Source organism: Danio aesculapii, chromosome 9 (genome assembly GCF_903798145.1).
Source record: "Danio aesculapii chromosome 9, fDanAes4.1, whole genome shotgun sequence".
NCBI lineage: Eukaryota > Metazoa > Chordata > Actinopteri > Cypriniformes > Danionidae > Danio > Danio aesculapii.
In genome coordinates this window covers 24,337,279-24,353,349 of record NC_079443.1, presented here as the reverse complement: position 1 = coordinate 24,353,349, position 16,071 = coordinate 24,337,279, and the positions used below count along the sequence as shown (strand labels likewise).

General features: G+C 35.3%; 1 protein-coding gene across 2 annotated transcripts in view; it reads left to right on the top strand.

Moving 5' to 3' along the window:
• Nucleotides 1–15,564: 15,564 nt before the first annotated feature.
• Nucleotides 15,565–16,071, top strand: part of si:dkey-91i10.2 (uncharacterized protein LOC555224 homolog) — a 51,660-nt gene continuing 51,153 nt past the window's right edge. For both annotated transcript variants that reach the window (XM_056465247.1, XM_056465246.1), the window contains exon 1: nucleotides 15,565–15,646. The gene's annotated coding sequence lies outside the window, so the exon portion shown is untranslated. The remainder of the gene's footprint in view (nucleotides 15,647–16,071) is intronic.

Below are 16,071 nucleotides of genomic sequence, written 5' to 3'. Positions count from 1 at the left end.
TGGTCACGCCTCATTCGAGCTCTTCTTGTATGTAATTGGTTTAAAAGACTATCAGTCAACGCTGACGCGACGTTTGACGGAAGTGCCCATCTTTTGCTTGACACGCGTTTACACGACTGCACTGATGCCCTCTAGTGTTCGCTAAGAATGCATTTTTCTTGGTATTTTTTTAGTTAACGATGACATAAAACAAAAAGTCTAGTCAGTTAAGAAAAACTAAAAATATCACACGTTGAAATGTAGTTTGGGCCTAAAAGAAATATTTTAAGGGATGTTTCAAACTGGTAATTTCATTAGCACAAACACAATCATAATTCCTCATTAAATATTACATTATATTAATAAATTACATGCCTTGCTGTTTTTGGAATCGTTTTTCATTTAATTATACTGCAGTTTGGTTACATTTTTGCTAAATGTGATTTGCTTTCTTTAATAAAATTGTGTGGTTTGTTTGGATTGACACACAGAGAGAGTAACGACATGTATGGGGTCTTGTGCTATCTGGAGGTCGCGAGCAGCGCGTGTGTGGAGGAAAGACCGTCGACATGTCAACTCTATGAAAACAAAAGCTACTAAATGTAAGTATGAGCATACACTACACTGTCATTTCTCCTGTATCTTGACATATTAATGAGTCGGTCGTGAAAGTGACCCCGTTCATTAACGAAGCGAGGGCTAAATGACCGAATTGTCACGTTCACTCCATATTTTTGAGCGAGGTTTCTTTTCTGCCAGCTTAAGTATTTATTTTCGGTTTAATGTTCACGGGATGCCGTATACAGTGTTATTTTCAGTATCATTCATCATAAGCGTAAAACTAATTCCACTATGAAGTGCACTGTTTCTGAATACCGGGATCATTAAATCCCAATAGAGAAGGAGATTGGTTCAGCGGAAGCATGTGATGTTGGGAATTAGCAGGTTGCTGGGTGTCTATCTGTAAAACAAAGAAAAACATCCTTTGAGATCTAATATGATGGAGTGAAAATTAAGTCTGACACTACTTGCCATTAGATTAGATTAGATTAGAGATTCTGCATTTTATGCTGATCTGATGCCGATATAATATATATAATTGCATTTGAAAAGTGTGATCATTAATCAAGTAATAATGTAGAATCAATGAAAACATTTCAAATTCTGCACAAATTATAGGTCATGTTCCATTTATCGTGATTTATTTTGCAGCTCTTACATATTTATTAACCAGCTTCAGAAATCATACATGCAGCCTTGTGAAATTCATAATTTTTAAAGAAAGAAAAGGATTAGAAAGGTGTTCAATAATTATACAAGAATTAGAAAACATGTTTTTTTTTATTAGACTTTTTTTTTTTTACCAGTGGTCTTTTTCGTATCTTCTGTAAGTGTAGGTTTGCGGTGTCCCTGAGCTGGTGATACACACGAGACTTTAGTTTAGTCAGCAATGGTGGACAGATGATTATTGTTCTCCATTAAATGATTGGCTGAGTTCAGGCCTCCTGTCCTCACCGACTGCATTATCTAAGTAATGGCCATCAGGGGAGTCATTACAGGATTGCTGTTTTCTCTTCAGTTGCTTACTGGACTAATAAAGTTGTCTTTAATGTTAATGAGAGCCACCAGCTATTCTGGAAAAGAAAGTTTACAGAACTTTCTTCACAGGAACACCTCAAATTCAATACATATTTGAAATTGAAGTCTAAAATTGAAATCAAAAATCAAGATTGGGGAGTGGGGTGCTGTGGTTTGGTTCTTGATCTCTGTATGTGGTTCAGGTTTTTCAGCAGCCAGCTATGCACCACTTTCAGCTCAACAAATAAGTACACATTGTTACTCCATAACCATTTGTAAGTGTGATGTGTAAGTATTGTAACTACATATAAAGTTATGATCCCAATGAACAGTTTGCTAAGAACCTTACAAAACACACTAGAGCACTCTTACTTCTTGAGTTAGGTGCACAAAAGTATATGTCCTACATTGTTATGATAAAGAAAGCAGGAAATGTTTGTACTTTTAGCATTATTTACATGTAAATACTATGTACTTAATTTGGTAAAAACATGATGCTAGCCTTAAACCTATACCCTATAGGTACCCTATACCCTATACCTAATCTAACCTAAGTTATCTAACCTAGATTATATAATGAGGGCTTTTTTAGGTAAATACATCGTAAGTACATTTTAAGTACACATACTGTAAAAAAGTCATTTAAAGGGCACATATTTTACCCCTTTTACAAGACGTAAGCCTTTGGTATCTCCAGAATGTCTCTTTCATCTCAAAATACTCATCAGATCATTTATTATAGCCTCCAGAATCTGCCCATTTTGGTGTCTGAATACATTGTAGCTGTTTTTGTAGCCTGTGGCTTTAAATGCCACGTAAGTGTCTGGTTCTCCTGCGTTACGTCAGATAAACAGGAGTCAGTTTATTTCATGTATTTGTGGTGGAGTCTATTCAAGCCTTTCTGAAACGATGCAAATGCCATTTGCTGTACACACACTTGAGTGTTTACTGACACTATTATAGCGGTTAAGAATTAGATAGAGATTTTACTGTCTTTATTACAAACTTGCTCTGTTTTAACAACATTTTAAACTTATAAAAATTATAAAAAATCTCAGAGAGTTGAAAGAAATATTTTAATCCCAGTTGTTTTTTCATAAAAATGTTCTGTGGACATGTGAATACATGTTATTCTGGAAACATAGTGCCTGACAATCAATTCGGAGGGCAAAGAAAACCTTACTCTTACGTCACGTTGCGGTGGGCCCCAAAATCACTAGGGTCCTATTTTAACATCAGGAAATTCTAAAAGAGAGACTTGTTGGGTTTATATAACTCCAGTTTGACAGTGGATACTATACATACACATAGTTCTGTCCAAACAGCTTACAAAAGCTTCAACATAGGTGCCCTTTAAAAGTTCTTTAGCTGTTCTTCAGGTGGTATGTTTTTCAGTATAGCTTAAACAATCTAAATCTTAACTTATCTTGACAAACTATGTATGATTTGCGCACATCACCTATAATTTCAAATGTGAATTCAAAATATGGGGCAACAATACAAGGGTTAAAAGGAGTTAAATGGAAAAATATGTATTATAGTTCTATGAAAACATGCATTACTCAAAACATACATGACTCACATTTGATTTAAAATGTCTTTCTGGAGATGAAACTGTACCCATACAGTCCCTGTAACCCTATAGGTTGTTTGCAGAGTTTGTTATCAAAATCAAAATCTGTAATCAAAATCTAAACTGAGTTTAAGATATAGTATATGTAACAGTTCTTGAGGCATGCAAAATTGAGAAAAAAGCAGTTTTTCTCTTTTTTGTGCTCTTACTATTGGCATATAATGCAACAAAACAGATATGTTTGACTGACTCAATTAATATCTACCAATTTCTATGTAAAAATAACATGATGCTGCCATGGTGTGGTAATATAAAGTCCCTTTACCCTCAAAATTAGGCTTTAAATATCAGGTTGAATATTGTCATTTTTACACCTGCTAAAAACCAAGTATCACGCAAGATATTTAAGATTTTGGCTTTAATCATTATACATAGAAGACTTTAGAAATTTAGATGATTTGACAAGGAATGATCCTTTATTGTGTAAAATTAACAGAGGAATAGTGTAAAAAAACACATTACTTGACCTCGCCATCATGGTCACTAAAGCAGAGAAAGCATGGCAGGAGAGCTGAAGGATAGATGAGCTCAGGATGATTCAGTCAGGGCTTATTTGCATATCTCCTCTAGATTACATATAGTATGTTATGCACTTTGAGTGTTTTATTTAAGCAAACTCATGTTCCATAATTGAACTTGGCTAATATGCAAATGAGGTTTTATAGCTGCTGTTTGTTTTACCTAAAGTTAAGGGTGGATCTTCTCTGGAACGTCAGCCACTGCTGAAATAACATCATATCAGTCTGGCCTTGCCCTTGATGTTTCTTTATCGCAAGAGACACAACATAATCAGAAATGCTAAAAGTAGAATACCACATTGTATAATCATGGTATGTTGATGGATTGATTGGGATTAATTTGCCATTGCTTGATGAAGATGTGTATAATGTCATGGCATCATTCCTTTTTCATCTGAGGCTCACATTCGGACATAAGTCATATCAAACAAGTTTGCTATAAATTAAAGAAACAAAAGATATAGATGTACCAACATTTGGTGTACTGTATTTGAGGAGCTCATAACACTGGTACAGCACATCTGATTGTGTGGCTCTGTGATGAATGGCCCTTTTGGTGTAAATTTGTATTGTTTTTTCATTAACATAAACTCACCTTTTCAGTGAAGAACCAGATTGTGTTAGGTTGTTGAAAAGCTGTTTCATTTAATTTTGATAATACCATGTTAAAATTCAAGAATCTGAATGACCTTCAGGCAAAATTATGTGGAATTTTGCACTAGTTAATTAGTTGTAATAGACTTTATTTGCTTTTGATTGTTTATCTCAGGGGTGCCCAAACTTTTTTATATAGGGCCAAAAACCAAATAACATCGAGAGCTGTTGGCCGAAGGTAAATATTCATTCATTCATTCATTTTCTTTTCGGCTTAGTCCCTTAATTAATCAGGGGTTGCCACAGCGGAATCAACCACCAACTTATCCGGAATATGTTTTACTCAGCGGATGCCCCTGAAGGTAAATATACCAAACTATATCACATTAAAGTAGCCATGGGTAATTTCCTAATTTATTAAATAATATTTCAAAATACAAAGAAAGCATTCATTTAAATCATACTAACACTGTATAACTTTTTCAAATTATAACTTACTGCAATAAAAACACACAATCACATTTATAACACAGTGGAGTTCAATGCTGAATACACTACTCAAGCAGAATATGCCTTTGACTTGATTTGCTCACCAAAGTCTTTGCATTGTCCGGTGACAGTATGTACATTTAAGCACAATCTTACTTAATTTACACCATTTAATTGAAACATTTAATTTCAGTTAGCTTTTGACAATAAAACAAATAAACAAACGTTTACATTAAATTTGGATTGGCAATCTCAAACCACCCTATCATTCTTCCTCTCTTCTCAAATGGGATGGTGGGCCAAATCAAAGGTTACCAGTGGCCAATTGTGGCCCGTAAGCCCTAGATTGGGCATATTTGGTTATATATATATATTCATTTATTCATTTTCTTTTCGGTTTAGTCCCTTTATTAAACCAGGGGTCGAAAGCGGAATGAATCGCCTTATCCAGCAGGTTTTTACGCAGCAGATGCCCTTCCAGCCAGCTGCAACCCATCTCTGGGAAACAATTTAGCCTACCCAATTCACCTGTAGCGCATGTCTTTGGTCTGAGGGGGAAACCGGAGCACCCGGAGGAAACCCACGCAAACGCAGGGAGAACATGCAAACTCCACACAGAAACGCCAACTGACCCAGCCGACGCTCAAATCGGCGACCTTCTTGCTTTTGAGGCGACAGCACTACCTACTGCACCACTGCATCACCTGGTTATATATAATATATATTAATATACGACACATTACTGATGTTAATGTCTTCTTCCATAATGAACATTAAGATAACATAGAAAAAGATCAGAAAACTGTGAACTTGGATAAGCTTTTTTAAATAGAAAAAAATGACAAGTTCAAAATAAGAAAGAAGCATGCATCAACTGTTACATGGAAAGATCAACGATCATTTACAAAATGTACAATTTATCAAGATTTTAGTTGAGAATAGTAAATAGAAAAAAGATATTTGCAAAATAGTATTTAATTTTTTTTTAAATAAACCTGTTCACAGAACCAGTAAACATACAAGATATCATTTAAGTATTGGTTACCCGGGAGTGCTGCTGAATCAGCAGATGTGGACATCATGCTCATTGATACTGATGATTCCCAAAGGAAAAACTGTAATACTCATGATTATCTGCTCATGTGAATGCGCAAATTGAGGAAACTGTAGCAGCAGCTTTCATTTATATTCTCCTTACATTGCTCTTATGCAGAGTATTTCACAGTTCATGTATACAAAATACAGTTTAATGAAGTCAGCCCAATTCCCAGTAGCTCTTAGGTAAAACTTTTCTTTTCACCAACCGAAAGAGTGTCTGTTTGGAGACATCAGTGTCATTTATTGTCATTCAGTCTGCGGTGAACACACCGCACCTGAATGTCTTGATTAAAGTCTGTTCTTTCATATTTATTTTGATGAACTAAAGGTTATCAAGGGATGAGTAATGCATTAATTGTGTAGTTTTAAATTCTCCCAACATCAAGGTTGGTGGAATAAAACAAACTATGAACTGGCCACATTGGCCTCATCTGCATAGCAATCAGCATCAAATGCATTCAATATTTTGCATCAAAATAGTGCCAGCGCTTGATAATCAATGAAAGAGCTTGTTAGAACTCCTTTTGTTGTGTAAATACTGTTGCCAATGAAGAGTTCAGGTCTTCATCCTACTTTACATAAAGTTGAATCAAAGCACTATTAATTCAAATAAAGCAATTAATGAAAAAAAAAAGTATGACCAAAAATGGGCCACTTCCACTTCCTGAGGATGAATATATCCGTTTTTAATAAAAGGTCATTCTAAGCAGATTATTAGAAATCATTACATTTCAATCGAACATCTTGATTCTTTCACCCTACGGAAGGCACATGAAAATGTCACATATTGTGACGTGAGATTCAAAAAAGTAGTTTTTAATCCATGAAATCAAGATAAATCTAGTCAGTCAAGCCCAAAATTTTAATGAATAATTTTGTGTGAATAATTTCAGGCTTGACTGTATTATTAAAACATTAAAACAGTTTCTTTGTGTGCAACTATTAATTCTACTTCTGCTTGTTAAAAACCTACTTTCTTTCTTGCTTCTGTTGAACACAAAAGAAGATGTTTTGAAGAATGCTGTTTGGTGGCACCCATTGACTTCCATAGTAATTGTTTTTTTTCTGCTATAGAAATTGATGTTTCAGCATCCAGTGTTCTTCAAAACATCTTCTTTTGTATTTACCACGTGAGGTAAATGATGAAGGGGTTTTCATTTTTGGGTGAACTATCCCTTTAATAAAAATCACATTGTCTGTGTTAGCTTGAACCGATCTTGTGAAATCAAATTGAGGATAGTAATATAGAAAAATATATTATGTCATATCAAAACTTTACTTTGGATGCGATTAATAGTGATTAATTTTTGCCCAGCACTAATAATTTATCATGAAAAAGTCTAATAAGAAATGTTGCAGCACCTAGTCAAGCTGCATAGTTTTTGTTTGAGTTAACTTACACAGCAAAGTTTATTAATTAAAGTTAGAGATTTGAGATTATGGTCTTATTAAGAGACACCTGGATTACCATACAGGAATTTAGTAGTGATTACACTTTGTCATTGTGTTGAGCATTTAATCAGAGATCTTAGAGAAGTATCCAAACCTGACTGTGAGAATGTGGGTTGGATATGGTTATGTAAAGTGTACATTGACATTAGACCGTCTGCCCTATTAATGGTCTAACTAAACTTTCCATTCACTCATTGAACCAATGTAGCACTGGTATACAGCAGCTTCACTGAATATTGAAGCTGAGTCAATACCATGTTGACGTGGGTCCATGCATTAATGACAATACATCCCCATTGTACACGTCTGCTGTCCCCAGTCGTGACTCGTCTGAGGAATCTGGGACAGTTCCCATGCCGTTTCCCAGGCTCCAGAGTACTGGCAAAAAGTGATGTCACCTCAGTATGGGATATTAAACATGTACGTCTATATGAGCAATGTACAGGAGCCGCACAGCTGAGCACTGACCTACATCTGATACATTATATATGTGCGTTCTATACGTTTTTTTGTTGAACTGAGCTGGAGATTCTGCATCAGTATGTGTGTCAGTGTGTTAGACTGAGATGCCCTCTCTCCATATTTGTGTCAGTGTGTTTGCCGAGTTGGTTTTGTCACAGTGCAATTGATTGTCCATCATCCGATCACACTGCACCACCAATATAACATCCCATAATGGTGCCGGATATAGAGCCCTTGAGCTAAACTAATACATTTTTAATGACATCCTACACAGATACTCACTTTAGTTAGGCCAGGCCTACTTTTTAGGGTCATCTTTAACAAGCGTTGTGTCCTTTAAATGCATTCTTTTTAGGGTTATCATAGTTTATACTAAAGCTGTAAAACCATTTTTGTAAATAGTCTGCAATTCTTTTATTTTTTATTTTAATTGCAAAACTTGTAGCAGCAAGTAGACAAAATATATCTAATAAATATATAAATCATTATTTTTTAACGTTCAGTTAATAAAAATGGATAGCTGTTCAATTGTACTTAAATGGCTCTGATTCTTAGTGAGATCACTATTTTATAAAACAATTGAAAAACATTCTGTTGAGCTTTTTAAATTAAAAAAGCTAAAAATATACAATATATATCATTGCAAATATATGTATGTTGTATATATTATCCAATATATTGCAAGATTATCATTGATAATAGATTATTGTTGATAATATTATATGCAATAAATGTACTGCAGATGTGTGATAAATTACATTCATTTTATGAATTGATTGTTCATCTAAATTTGACCAATCAGATGGGGCCTTACTATGTTTCTTGAGGACATACATCCCTAGAGCGCATGCATTCAACAGCACAAATTCTGTTTCACACTTTGAATAACATGAAAACATAAACAAAGTACTTAATAATATAAAATAAACACTTAATAATACAAATAACAATCACGTCCCATGCTGCAAAAGTCAATTTACATGATTTTACTGCAGTCAGGCTTTGAAGAGGTGTAAATGTAGACATTTAGAGTGATGTGTGATGCAAGTTAACAGTTTTATCCCGATTATTGTTTTTCATAATCATGGAGGCCAAAATCGAAACCCAATTTTGATGAATTGCACAGTCTTGGTTAATAGTATTACAGTGAACTCGTAGCGAACTTGACTTTGTGCATGTGTAGGTTAAGGGTTGACCGAGGATTATTTTATTTTGAAGGTGACTAAACAAAATAAGGTGATTATTGGTAGGGACATTTCAGTAATTAGTGGGTTTTGGTGGGGACACGGCATCTCCGTTCATACCAATTCTTTGCGCTTGATTAATTAGATAAAAATATCTTTTACATGGTGTGGCACGGTGGAGCAGTGGGTATCACTGTCGCCTCACAGCAAGAAGGTTGTTGGTTCGAACCTCGGCTGGGTCAGTTGGCATTTCTGTGTGGAGTTTGCATGTTCTCCCCGTGTTCGTCGGGGTTTCCTCCGGGTGCTCAGGTTTCCCCCACAGTCCAAAGACATGCGCTATGGGTGAATTCGGTTATGAGAATGTATGGGTGTCTTTTCCAGTGATGGGTTGCAGCTGGAAGAGCATCCGTTATGTAAAACCTATGATGGATAAGTTGGCGGTTCATTCCGCTGTGGCGACCCTTGATTAATAAAGGGATTAAGCTGAAAAGAAAATGAATGAATGAATATCTTTTACATGTTTTTTTATATCATTCAGTAAATAAATGATTTAAAAACATAGCTAACAATAATAGCATTTTATGTAATATGTACATGTAACATGTTTATGTCATATCTTAAAAATTATTGTTAGCGCAGATACAAACAACATTGCATATTGCTTATTTTTATATATAATGTTCGGTGGGTTTGACTGTTTAATGAATGCCGCATCAGCTTGCTCATCTTTTTTCTATTTGTGTGTCATACGCTGATTCATGTGCAGGACCAAATATAGTCCATCTGTTGCCAAAAATGAATCTCACAATGGAGAGGCAAACCATGTCTGAAAGGGAATTTATTTATTACATTTTTTTTTGGTCTTGTGTGAAAGGCGGTCCGTGCTCCAGTGATCACTGTGTGGAGCTGGCTGAATGAATTATTGAGGTCTGGCAGAGCCCTCATAAATTAGGAATGGCCAGTCTTTGGGCAGGGTGACGGCCGCTGCTCAGTGGACGCTCTGCATCTTGAGTGTCACGGCCACCAGCTCCAAGCCCAGAGGTCCATCAATCTCTTTAATGCTTCCACTGGCCCAGACGCTGCAACAAACGCTCTGTATTAAAAACCTGGATCCATTCTGTACCATTGTCAGTTTAAAATGTGTAATTCATTGGCCTCTAAACTGATGTTTCGTCTACTGAAGGCAATTTAATGTCCAGTGGGGTTAACTTGACTTGTAGTAAAACTATTTGCTAAATGAAGGGCACTGTGAAGTATGGAAGGTCATGGAATTGATATATTAAAGCATTGTTGTAGCATTGGTGAAGAGGCTCATCTAAAACTTGAATTGCAGCATGTTATGTGGATATTTATTGTTTCATACCGGCATATCAGCTTGATATTCAGTCAGTTCATCTTATATGATGCATCATATTGGACAGCACGCATCTTGTGATGCTTTGCAGAAATTTTTATGCATGGCAATATAATATCCGATGTTTGCATATACATCTATGCCAGTATGAATAAACATGAAGTCTGACATTTGTATATTTATATCCCAATGAACCATTGTGACACAGAGACAAGTATAGTTTCCAATGGACCAATTTCATTGGCTGGTTCTGCTTGCTGACGCATTGACAAACTGTGCATGCTGACACAATGAAATGTCTCATGTTTCATTTAAAGACTTTGGCCCTTATTGTCTTCTATATACAAGTTATAATCACATAAATTGACACAGTGACTTTTGTTACAAACAAAAATATTATGTAGTCTGATCCTGCTGTTACCTTTGTTCCATACCCAGACATCTGTTATAAGAAATATTAAATGTTACTTATTATTATGTTATTTAGCAAAATCACCAACAAATCTTTAGTTCTGAAGCTATGTAAATATTATTTAGGTTTAATTTAAATATTAGGTTAAACTATTTTTGTAAATGACAGTATTTAACTGTAATATGAACTGATTTTTACTGTACGGCAGTTATGCAGTATGTTTCCATATTTTAGAGTTGCATTGTGAAAATGACTGTAAATAGAGAAAGATAAATGGTGCTATAAATGTAAAAACAGTATTTTTGCTGTGATTGAATTGCAGTTCTGGTGAACTGCTGCCAGTAAGTTACTATAGATTCTACAATAAATTGTTACCAGTGTAGCTTAACAAAACAAATGGGTCACACGTTTAATTCCAAAAATGGTATTGTTAATGTGAATGTTAATAATTCAAAATTATTATTCACAGAATATTGCCATTTATCGTTTCATTGCAGAATATTAACCACTAAATAATACAAGCCAAGGATGCTTATGGTAAAATACAATTTTTAAACAAATTGCCAATAATTGAAAAAAAAAAACCACATCAAAATATGAATTATACACTCACTGGCCACTTTATTAGGTACAGATGTCCAACTGCCTGTTAACGCAAATTTTTAATCAGCCAATCACATGGCAGAAATTCAATGGATTTAGATATGTAGACATGGTCAAGACAATCTGCTGCAGTTCAAACCGAGCATCAGAATGGGGAAGAAAGGTGATTTAAGTGACTTTGAACATGCCATGGTTGGTGCCAGTTGAGCTGGTCTGAGTATTTCAGAAACTGCTGATCTACAGGGATTTTCATGCACAACCATCTCTAGGGTTTAAAGAGAATGGTCTAAAAAAGAAAAAATATCCAGTGAGGGGCAGTTCTGTGGCCGCAAAAGCCTTGTTGATGCCAGAGGTGAGAGGAGAATTGCCAGATTGGTTCCAGCTGATAGAAAGTCAACAGTAACTCAAATAGCCACTCGTTACAACCAAAGTATAAAAGAGAGCATCTCTGAACACACAACACATCAAACCTTAAACCAGATGGGCTACAGCAGCAGAAGACCACACCGGGCGCCACTCCTGTCAGCTAAGAACAGGAAACCGAGGCTACAATTCACACAGGCCCAACAAAATTGGACAATAGAAGATTGGAAAAACGTTCGTATGGAAGAGTCAGAATTTGACATCAACAACATGAAAGCATGGATGCATCCTGCCTTGAATCAACGGTTCATGTTGGTGGTGGTGGTATAATGGTGTGTGGGATATTTTCTTAGGACACTTTGGGCCCATTAGTATCAATTGAGCATCATGTCAACGCCTCAGCCTACCTGAGTATTGTTGCTGATCCTGTCCACCCCTTCATGACCACAGTGTACCCATCTTCTGATGGTGACTTCCAGCAGGATAACACACCATGTCATAAAGCACAAATCATCTCAGATTGGTTTCTTGAACATGACAATGAGTTCACTGTACTCAAATGGCCTCCACAGTCACCAGATTATGGATGTGCAGCCAACAAATCTGCAGCAACTACGTGATGCTATCTTGTCAATATGGACCCAAAAATCTGAGGAATATTTCCAGTACCTTGTAGAATCTATGCCACGAAAGATTAAAGCAGTTCTAAAGGCAAAAGGGAGTCCAACCTGGTACTAATAAGGTGGCCGATGAGTATAGTTCATGGTACATTCAGGAATACCATGATACTACGATGGTGGATATTTTTAAAAATTTAAAAAGTATTACTTTTGGTGTTTATGTTTCTAATTGAAGCCTTGTGGGTTTTACTATTAATCGGATGATATTTTCCAGATTGTATTTGCACCGTGTGCCACTGCTCATAAAGAGACTATATAAAAAAGACCAGCCCTCTGGAGAAGCATTCAAGCTAATGGATGAAGCATTTACTGGCTGTAGTGTAGTGCATTAAACTAACCCAACTGAACCGCAGGGACCTGGGTTTTTATGTCAATCCTCCCTCCCACCACAACTGCATGCGGTTAGCTATTAAAGTCGCGAATACAGCTACAAATTAAAATGAATAACTTCTAGAGATAAATGACACAATAAAAAAGCTAAATAAGCCATTAGTCTCTGATAAAAGTGCCACTTTGGCTAATGTACAGTAAAAATGTAATGTAAGAAGCTGATAGTAAATCTGAGTGTCCAGGGAGTCCAGTATCAAATGCTGATAATGCATTGGCTGCAGCACTTGATCCCAATAGATCACACAAAGAGTAAATCCCTTGCTCTGAGCTGTAGAGATCCAGTGTGTGGATTACGCCAGGCTGACGGCTGATGTCTGTTTAGCGTGCTGATGACTGTATGGAGGAGTGTATGCTGATGTGGAGGATTAGCTCTGTCCATATGGCCTGGTCACTGCAGCCCATGCAGCATACTGTAATTACACAGCACAGCCAATAAGCTCTGAAAGCTCTCTCACGGGGATACTGAGGAATGCCACACAATCCAGCATGGCGTTCCAGGACAGAGTAGTACTCGTGCTTTGGAATTCATTTATTTATTTGAAGTTTTTCAACCTATTTTTCTCTCGTTTTTAAATAAATGAAATCCTAGCTATAAAACCTATGCTATATTTATACAGATTATGCTTGTGCTTTTAAATTCAGTCATGCATTTGTTTGATGTTTATTCATTCATTCATTTTCTTTCAGCTTAGTCCCTTTATTCATCAGGGGTCGCCACAGCGGAATGAACCGCCAACTTATTCAGCATATGTTTTACACAGCAGATGCCCTTCCAGCTGCAACTGAGTACTGGGAAGATTTTATGTTTATTTAGATTTAATTTTCATATATTTACTTATTTATTTATTCATATATGAAGAGTTCAAATGCAAAAACCTCTAAACACCGTCTGAAATTTTCCTCTAAATTGAGCATTTTTATCAGGATCCTGTGTGTAGGTTCAGTTATATCACTGTTATGGCAAAGAGGGTGAGAGAAGTGTTCATATTTGATGGAAATTTCAGACAGCGCTTAGAGGTTTTTGCATCTGAACTCTTCATATATTTATTTATTTATTTTAGAATAAACAAATATAAAACTATAAACCCGAGTTAACAATATATATATTTTTTATTTTAGATATTTTTTATTTAAGATGAAAATACATTTATTCAAATAAATACAGTACCCCTCACAAATCTATCTTTTAAATTCATATTTTAAAAGGAAGCTATACAATATTATATTTTGTGCATATACTTTAGATTATTACAGTACTTTACAGTACTAAATTACAGTATTTTACAGTACTAAAGCAAGATCTGGAGCTTATCGAACAAAATAACTTACGATAACGGTCCAAAAACTAGTACACCCAAATTTATATGTTAGAGAAAAATATTAAATACAAACTTAAAAAAAAAGAGGAGAAATCAAGGGAAGCAAAAAATAAAAAATAAAATAAAATGATTGACAAATTTTGTTGAAATTTTGTAGGTTGTAATTTTTGTGCAGTATTTTGCTTGAATTTAATTGTATTATCTTTCAATTTCTAAATATGTTTGGTGACTAAAATATTATTTTAAATATTATTTAATATATCTGTTTGGTAAATCTGTTTTGTTAAAATGCACCAAAATACATTGCCTATACTCACTGAGAAATGGATACAAATATTCATTTTCAAAATGGGGTCTACTCAATTATGCTGAGCACTGTATATGTAGAAACACTTTTAACTGGATAATTGAATTCAGTTATTTCTTTCAAAATATTTGTTTATGTATGTATTGTAGAAATGCATTATTGATAACATATTCTTTGTTTATTTATTTAACTACTTAAAAAATAAATGTAAAACTCAAAACCTCCATGACCTTGTTTATTTACTAGTAGGTGTTTATTCATTTAGATATATTTAGATAGCTATTCAAATAAGTGTATTAAAATATAAAATGAAAAAAAGTTAGAAACTACATAAGGTTTCAGTTTCAGTTTCCTTTATTTTTGTCATTCAAAACATCACAATAAATTGTAATGCAGAACGAAATTACGTTGCATCAGGCTCAACAAGAACATCAAAACATCAAACACTATATAAAACCTAACACAATAAATAAGCTTTCTTAATTTCATAAATATATAAAAATATAGTTATATAAATATAACCCAAGGTATACTTTATCTAAATATTTTTTATTAGTATTTCAATTTTGTTTATAAATTTTTAATACTTTAATAATTTGCTAAACATTTTTGTAAACTTTATTTAAATAAATTAATATTACATATGTATTTGTTAAAAATACATTAATATTTATACAAATCTAGATTGACTTGTTGACCTTGTTAAATCTGTAGTCTGTTGTTGGAACATTCCTTCAATATGATGACACTCATTTAAATCCAGGCAGACTGCACTGCTAAAGGCCAAATTATGTTTGCATAAACAGTTGTTTCCCCCACACCAGCACAACATGAATTACACTTAATTTCTTGGTAATCAACTCATGACTTACAAAACGATGATGTCGCATGAACTTTCACAAGTGTTGCTCATCGGTTTTTCTCTGGGAAGCTGTGCTTCAGTTCACAGGACAACAGACACAAAAACAAGGAAAAACCCCTTGAGGGGACAGACAGGTGGGGGGAGAGAAAGTCTATCAGGGAGGTCTATCTGTGCTTGAGTGGTGTCCATGGCGACGGTGAGTGGAGCTGTGTTTGGAGCATGCTCAGTGCGCAGCTCAAGGCTCTAACAATAGCTGAGAGAGCTAAAGCTGCTCACATGCTGCTATCGCATCACAGCGGAGGAGACTCTCATTCTGCTCACATGCTCTGCCTGCTCGTCCTGTACCTGTCGTTTCTGCACCACAAATAGGTATGAGAGTCTAAATTGAGATATTTGGCTTCTGACTGGTGCACATTTGGAATTAAAAACCTCTTCTTGTCTGCTTGTTGAATGGGATGACTTGTATTGGAATGATTGAACATGGGTTTTGTGCTGATGATCACATACTGGGATGTTTTAGTATCTTTTAAATGAATCTTTCAATGTACAAATGCTGCTTTTTTGTTGCGTGTGAGAATCCTCATGGTTTTGGAGTTTGGAATATGCAGATCTGACTTGCCGAACAGTACAAGGGAGCAGTGAGAATATGATTTGCATACTTCTGCTGATGGCATTGGACAGATCTAAAGCGCAGGATAGACCTCAGGAGACACACACACACAGAGATAGAGAAGCGCTGAATTCATTTATAGTCTGCTCTCTGTCATTCGATCCCTCTGTTGTGCTGGTTGTCA